Source organism: Ciconia boyciana, chromosome 7 (assembly GCF_034638445.1).
Source record: "Ciconia boyciana chromosome 7, ASM3463844v1, whole genome shotgun sequence".
In the NCBI taxonomy this organism is placed as follows: Eukaryota; Metazoa; Chordata; class Aves; order Ciconiiformes; family Ciconiidae; genus Ciconia; species Ciconia boyciana.
Genome location: NC_132940.1, coordinates 44181064 through 44189512, shown reverse-complemented (window position 1 = coordinate 44189512; position 8449 = coordinate 44181064).

Sequence of the window (8449 nt, the reverse complement as noted above, 5' to 3'; positions counted from 1 at the left end):
CTTGCACGGCGGCTGAAAGGACAGTCTCGTTGTTCTGTCTGGCCCATAATTTAGGGGAACTCCAAAGGACACAGCAAGAATTCATGCCTGAAAGTACTACCTGAGGAGTACTTGTGCCTGTATAGTGCACTGGTTTCCTCAATCTGGTAAAAGCAGTCAGTGCTATTGGTGGTGATGAGTTTAGTCTTCTCATGTTCAGGGAGCTTTAACATTTTTGTAAAGGAGGGAAAATAAATAACTGTATTCAAGCATAAAACCAAAATTAAATTTTATATCCAATAGATACAGCAGATCAGATCAAATGGCTGTAAAGTGGGGATATGCAGTTGAAACGGGTATGTTATTTCATTAAAACAATAACTGACTTCTTATAACTGACTCTGTTTCAAGGGGTTGAAAGTTTATTATTACTTCAAGTTTATTTTCTCTAGCTGGTCTGTATCTTCTATTGTGAATTTCAGTCTTACAGACTGTGGTTAGGGGTGCATGAAACAGAAAGAAAACCTATTATCAGCAGGCAAGTCTCTGTACAAGGGCCCTGAATGCTTCAAATTCTAAAATGTTCAAAGCCACACGTTGATGCAAGCTGGCTGATGACTTCCTGTCGAAACAGGAAATATTTCATCTCCAGGAGGGAAGACATGGAAACACAAGTAATGTGCTTAAATTCTGTAGATTTCAAATTGTTTTAAAGTTTAGTGGGTTGTTCATTGCTTTGCCAAATCAAAGTCTAAATTATGTTACTTTTGAAAATGGAGATTGAAGGCTTGGAGAAAAGAATGCTTTATAGCATATATTGGTTTTCATTAGAATAAAGTTAAGCATCAGCTGAAAAATATATTTGTTTCTAATAATAGATCGTCTTTGTACTGGGGAGTATTCCTATTTTCCTCAGCCTTATTCAATATCCAAACACGTGTGCTGGGTTGAGTTTTATATTCAAGCTTTTCAATATCCTGGCCTTTGCATTGTCAGAAAGGTTGCAGAAGGGCATGTTCTTCTCATATTTGTATTGGTACAATTAAGTTGAAATCATTGAGAATTGAAAAGTGCAAATGAACACTTAATATTATTTTAATGTAATTCTGTGCATAATTTATTGAAATAATGCTAAGAAAATGAAAAATAATTTTGAGGAAATGGAGAAGATGTTGTTTTTCAATTCTTGCTTAGAAGATCTCTGGAGTGAGAGCTATACCCTATAAGGGAATTGGGAAGTTATTTGGCGACTTGCCTAAAAGCCGCTTCAGACCTATCCATGAATTTAGATGGCAAGCCAACATCCATTTTAATTCACAGAAGTGCTTAGAAAAACAACACAATTTATTAGGCTATATCCAGGAGAGGTTAAATTCACATTCATTCTGTACTGGAGTAGTAACAGCTGCTGTGAGGATTAGCCTTTTGGCTGGTGGGATGAAAGGGAATATTAACTAACTATACTGTAGATGGAAGTATAGCAGGTTAACATAATTTATAAAATAATATCAATTTATATTTTATTTGTGGTTTATATTTGTACTGAAGTAACAGTTTTAAGTAGGATGTTTTATATTGGTATACTTAAAAATACAACACCAGCTTGAAGAATCAGTAGTGTAAAAATTGATAATGAAATAAAGAGTCTTTCTTAGCTTTTGTTACTATTTTGAATGCATCCCAGGACAGTTGCTGTTGGAAAATTACAACCATCTGATGACGAGTGGATGTCCCCTGTGAAACACATTGGTGGTCTAAGTCTGGATTCTATTGGAAAAAAGTGTCAATACAAAATCACCTCCACAGTTGGCATTAATTTCCTTTTTGTTGGTAGTTTCAGGAGAGCAAAAGGATCAGATGGCTGCTGTGAACTAGTTTGGTTAACATCTCAGGGAAAGAGAAGGCAAATGGGGAGCTTAGGAGCATGCATTAGGAGCATGCTTAGGAGCTTAGGAGCTTAGGAGCATGCTTTGCCTATTTAATTGATAAAATAAGGGGCTGTAGTTTACCAGTCTTTGTGAATAATAAATATGTCAAATTAGTAGTAAGAAGCTGTTAGGAAGGAAGAATTCTTTCTTGGAAAAATACAGTGAAAAATACAAAATGTAAGGTTTTGTAACTGTGCATCCAGCTGTTGTAAGAGGAAACAGAGTGAACCCAGTCAGGCTGTGTACATGTCCACAGTTGATGACATGACCTTTTTAAAATTAATGGTTGGTTCTCTTGTTCCTGGTAAGAAAGAATCTGGCAATCCATTTTTCTGAGGGACACAATGGACCAGGTTGGAAGCTCTTTTTACTAAACCTGCATGGATTAGTCTGAAGAGAAATTATTTTTCACAGAGAAGTCAGAGTGCTGAAGTAAGAGAGAGAACACAAACCTTATTATATAATCAAATCAGTCTTTAAAGGAATAATATATTACATGTGGTTGTTTTGTTTCCCCATGTACATAGACGGAGTGGGGTATTTTTTTGCTAAAATTATTGGGGTGGTCATTTGCAATATGATTGTCTATTTTCAGGCATATTACCTGCAAGCATCTTATTTGCCATTTTCTTTTGTTTAAGGGAGAGAATATTATTTTCTCTGGAGTTGTTTTGTAAGGTCTGTAGCCTTGGATTTGCATTGCCATCCAGAGCCCTGGGTAGCTATTTTGATGATGGTGGTGATGATGATGCATGAGCCTTTGCTAATACATCAAAGTGGCTATTTTCTATCTTAAAGACCATATAGATATCTGAAGCTGTTTTATTTTCAATTTTATTTTGATACTTAACAGCAGGGACAGATCAGTGTGGCTGTAGAACTCTGTCCCAAGCTGCTGGGCCAAACTTACCTCCGGGGGCAGAGTTATGGGTAGTTCTGCTGGACAAAGCCCATTTTTACAAATAATAGCTGAGATGCCCACTGAAACTAAAGCAGTTGAGCTCAGCTGTAGCCGTTATCCTCCCGTGTGAACAGCTGCCTTTTGTTGCCTATGTAAATATCCGTAGTGAGACAGAATGAGTAAAACATTATGCAAGTGTCTTCCAAGTTTGTTTCTTTGGTGCTGTCAGTTTTAGCAAGTGCTCACAGTAAGCATAGATTGAAGAGCAAATGTCCGTCCAGGCTTTATTTGTGCCGTGACTATTTGACATTTGTATTTCAAATTTGAAGGAAAAATGACAAAACAAAAAGGATTATACGTGCTCTTTATTTTTAATTTTCAGTGTCGTTTCAGACGAACTTATACTATGAACGTGTGCTATATTCCTATGAGCCACAGGGGGGCAAGCTTGAGATTTTAAACATGAAGAATGAAAGTGCCTGAGTAGTTATAGCGGATAATGTAAATGAACTGTTTTCATTAATGACCCAGATTTGCCTCTGTCTCACATAAAGCTGCCATAATCTCACTTTAATAATGATAAATTAGATATACAAATACTGTCTCCAGTAATCGAGATTACATACATTATTTATAGTAGGGATATAAATCCCACTTCAGTTTATATTGTTTTCTTTGCTACACTATAAGAGCTTGAGCCAAAGCCAATTAAAGCCATTGGAAGTCCTTCCCTGACTTCAGCAAGCTCTGAATTAAGACTCCATATTTTTCAAATAAATTTTATTCTTCCTTTCTGCTCTTGTAATACTTACCTTTTAGAAATGAATTGTCAGGAATAAAATAATAGTAAATATTCAGTATTATTCAAAGTAAGGTAGAATTTGAGTAATTGTTGTTTTCCCCCTTCTTAATAATTTTGTAACCTCCCTCTCATTCCATCACTATCTAAAGTCCTGTCCATCTGAATCCAAGCACTCGCCAGGGCATTGTGAACTAAATCTGGTGTCCAGCACAAATTGTTACATGTGGGCAGGATGGGCCATATCTGATACCTTTATTTCCACAGCAGAAGGACAGAGCAAGGACCCTGGCAGATTTGTTGGTCTGTTTCATTCTCTGGGGACAGGAATGCTTGGAGGAGATGGCACCCTCCAATTCAAAGGTTAATTATAATTTTTCCCTTCTCTCCTGTTGCTAACAGAAGTAGTCAATACCTTTCTCTCATCATTGTACTTTTATCTGTTTTTCACTGAAACCTGAGACCTGACAGAATGTTCTGAAACCTAGACTGTCCAGATTAAACCTAGATGTGTATCATGTGTATTGCCTGGCCTGTTGTCAAAGGCTTCATAAAAATACAATCAGATGAGTCTACTAGTTACACTTTGTCATATTTTGTCACTCTCCCAAAGTAGCCTGGAGATATGATTTTTTATCCAAGTTTCTTAAGGACTATTGTATCATTTTATCGTTTTTCATTTAATTAATTTATCAATGAATTTACCTGACATAGAAGCATATCGTTCTAGTTATAAGCTGTTCTAATACCTATCCAATGGTAACTGCAAAATTTTGTTTCTTCCAGACTTTTCTCTTAATAGCTGATTTTATTAATAGACACAACCACTTCATTCTTCAGTTCTTTCAGAAGCAGGTGAATACATTTTTCTGCAGATGACTTGTTACAGTTAAATAGATTAATTTTTCCCCAAACTGGTTCAGTCTCTATCATAATTTTCTTTGTTTATTTTTTTTCCAGTTTAAAGAGCAGTTACCTCACAACCGACCATCTTGTTGCTTAGTGATGCCAAGAAACCACTCTTAACTGCATGCCGTTCCTTTCTCATGTTCTTTTTGTCTCTGATACTCCATCTGCCTCTGGGATTCTTTCACAAGTTCACTTCTTCTGGTTTATGTAATTATTTTTCTCTAAATTTCCTAATTGTTCTTCATGTTGCCCCTAAGCCTTCCTGTTTTCATCTTATATTACTTTGAATTCATCTAGGTTTATTAGGATTTGTTTTGTCACCTTGTTTTTTCTTTCTTTTTTCCCCAAATTAATTTTTCATGGAAATAAGCTCCTGTAGTTTGCTATTTAACAATATGCACTTTTTATTTACTTTGTTGTTGCTGTTGTTAATTAGGGCAATGCATACCTTTGGTTTGCTATTGTATCTTTAAATAGCCTATATGACAGGGCCAACTTTTTAAAGCAATTTCTTACCCATACCAGACTAAAGGACTTTTTTACACTATTTAAAATAAAATCCCCTCTCTTCTAAAGGTGGCACTGGAGGGGGTGGGGTTTTTTTTTGGGGGGGGGTGTTCTGGTTTTGTTTTGTTTTTTTTTTTCTTTCCTTTGGATCCAGAATGTAATACAAATTAAATTTGCTTAGGCAAACCCACTGTGCGTTTTAAAAAGTCATTATAAAGACAGGATCCTGGGGGTCTGACAGAAAAGCTAAAACAGCTGTGCTCTCCAGTACAAACAACACATAAATCTACAGTATCTTCTCTTCATGATCAAATAAATGAAAGAAAAGGCTCAGAAAGTAAAAGATATTTTTATCTCTCAGAAGTAGAGCTAAAAGAATTTAGTGTCAGTTTAAATCTCAGCCATTTCTGTTAGGCTGTTAAAATCTAACATTTTTTCATTTGTTTTAAGCAGAAGTATTTTGATTTGCTAGCCAAACAACTATTTACCTGTTTGATATGAAGGTTGTCTTCAGGTCCAAGATTAAATGGTTATTCAGCTCCTTAGTGAAGAGTATATCTCACAAGAACAGTTTCCAGTTGTGTTTATTCTTGTTACTTTCTTTCTATCCAAGAAAATAAAGAAAATCCTGGAAACAAAAATAGACATAGAATTAATTTGGTCAAATAGTTATCAGATTGTTTTCCCCATTTATTTCCAAGTAAACCTCTTGACATTTATCAGGTTGCCCACTAGAGTTAATAGGAAGACTACCATCCATTTTTGGACAAACTGTCTGAGTAGAGTACAAGATGTCACTAGATGATTTCCAGAACAGCGTGGACAAAAATGATTCAGCTGGTGCTATACCTGCTTAATCTGGGGCAAAATATATATGTATATTCTTTACAAACTGTTTTTAAATTGTGCAGTGAACGAGTAATTGCATTTATGCTTCTTTTGGTTTTCAGAGAGTACGTATTTGGGTAGAAACCTTTACACTGTGTTACCACAGCTCTTTCTCTTGTGTGCCCATAATCCCTGTATGCTTAGCCATGCCATTTTGCAATACATGATATGATCATTAACATATGTCAATGTTTGTACATTTGGACTAGAATAAGTGCTTGGATCTTTATGAAGGCACATATTACATATCTAAATAAATAACGTAGCCGGGCAGCTGGAGACATCTAGTAGTGGCTTTATAAAATGTTTCAAGGGAAAAAAAACAGCAGACAGCCCAGCATGCCAGGAGAAATATTAGTGACAGAAACATAAAAAACACAGCCCTAACTCTGCCCCATCCCCATGCACCATATGCAGCGTACCCCCATTTGTCAGAGGGATGAGTGTATGAGACAAAGTCAAAAGTGTGGAATTCTTTCCTTGTTGGGGAAGGGAATTAAAACCAACCTTACAGCAAGCAAGTGGACTGAAAATTAAGATGAAAAGCTAAAAGTGCTAGAAGTCCAAAAGTTTGTATCTGGTTAGCTTTTTTTTTTTTTTTCCCAACTGCACAGCAAAAGGGGAATGTCTTGGTCCTCCCTCTTATTCACCCTGCCTAATTCTGATTCCTTCCCTTACACCCACTCCATACACACACATCATATCTTTTCATAAACAGTCTCAGCTTATTATCCAAGTGGAAACAATGAATAATTTTCTTTCAGGTTATTGAGCTGAATCAAGTCACAGAGGGGTCTAATGAGTGCCAGAGCCTCTGAGGGAAAAAGAATGGAAGCAGGATCTTCTCATTTCATTAGCAGCAAGTCTCCAGATTGCGTCACAGCATTTCAGGTAACTATAGCCTCAAGATGCAGTTTTATAACTGGCCAAAACTGATCTAAGACCATCCTGCTCCCTCTATTCAAGCCCTCCCTTGGGCTGTTTTGCTTGCTGGAAATATTTTGGTCTTCATGATAGTCACTAAACAGAGTCAATGGAAATATTTTGGTCTTCATGATAGTCACTAAACAGAGTCAATTATTTTCTTCTTAATTTTGATTAAAAGCACAATAGTTCAGGCCATATACAAATTCAGGATCTGACTCTGAAAGGGAGCTTATATGCTGCATGGAAAAGCAAATTGGATTCTCTCTCCTTTGTGTCTCTACAACAGCACAAAGATTTCCTAAACTTTACAAGGTATTATTAAGATGCAGCCAATCCACACGATATTTTACAGTAGAATTTTGCAGCACTGAGATCACTTCATTTTTCGTGTGTGCTCCAGTGCAGCAGAATTATTTCCTACCCAAGTACCATTTACTTTGTAAGTAGGCAGTGGAATTTTTGATTGATACTTACAAATTAAGTAGGCTATTGCTTGGAGGGTTTTAGTTTAGATCCCAAAACTAAAAGGACAATTGGAGTGCTGAGACAGTGGAAAATTAGGTCTGATCCTGTGAGCAACAGAGCAATATGAGATCAGTATTGTATAGTTTTGGATAACTGTGTCCGAAATTAACTGTGCATTTGCTGTGCATATTTCAGCCCTAAGGACCGAATATTTGCCCTTAAAGCAAGGCATAATTTTAATTAGTTGTTCACTCTCTCCCTCTCCTCTCATCTCTTTTTTTTTTTTTTTTTAATGGTACACCTGATCAAACTTATTCTAAATTCTGGTACAATATGTGATTCTGTGCAATATACTATATGCTCTAAATATGATTATATATCCTACTGATGACAGTTAAATGATGCTTACTTTATAGTCAGTCATTCTTTTGCTTTCTCCTAATAATTTCCTCAGTGCTACTCAAAAAAAGAATGGTAGTTCAGAATAGTATCTGCCTTGTCAAATATTAGGTGGGATTGTTTTATCACATAGTACTGTATTTCTGAAAAACAAAACTAATCCGTGTTTATTACTGTGAAATAATTTGGAATATCCTTTCGAAGGTTTCGACGTTATTTCCTGTATGGCCACAGAACACTAGATGGCACTGTGTGGCTGTGCCATCACAGTATAAGTCTATCACAGCATATACAGGAATGACTAGCAAAAGTCTCTCAACACATGAAAGAATCCTCATCTTTCAAAAATATTTGTAATATTGCCTTTTTATTATGAAAACAATTAAAACGTGTAAATTCTCGATTTTTACACTCTAAAAGCATTGCAAACCTTCTTTTTCCTGCATTATAATTACATGGGGAACATTTCTTAATGAGTTAGACTGGTGAGTACATTTGCTCATTTTATTGGTCTACTGTAAAGCTCTCCAATCGATTAATCTACCAAAAGGGAGAATTTTCAGTTCCTGATATCATCAGCATGCTCCTTACTATAGAACAGGAAGGAGGGAATGACAGCTAGTGTGTTGCCCTCTTCTAGCTCCTCAAATAACCTTTTACTCAGTGCCATGGCATTGATGAGAATGGACATTTTAAAAATTAAGTAAAAGCAAAAGGTGTTAGGTAGCAACAGCAACCTTATACCCT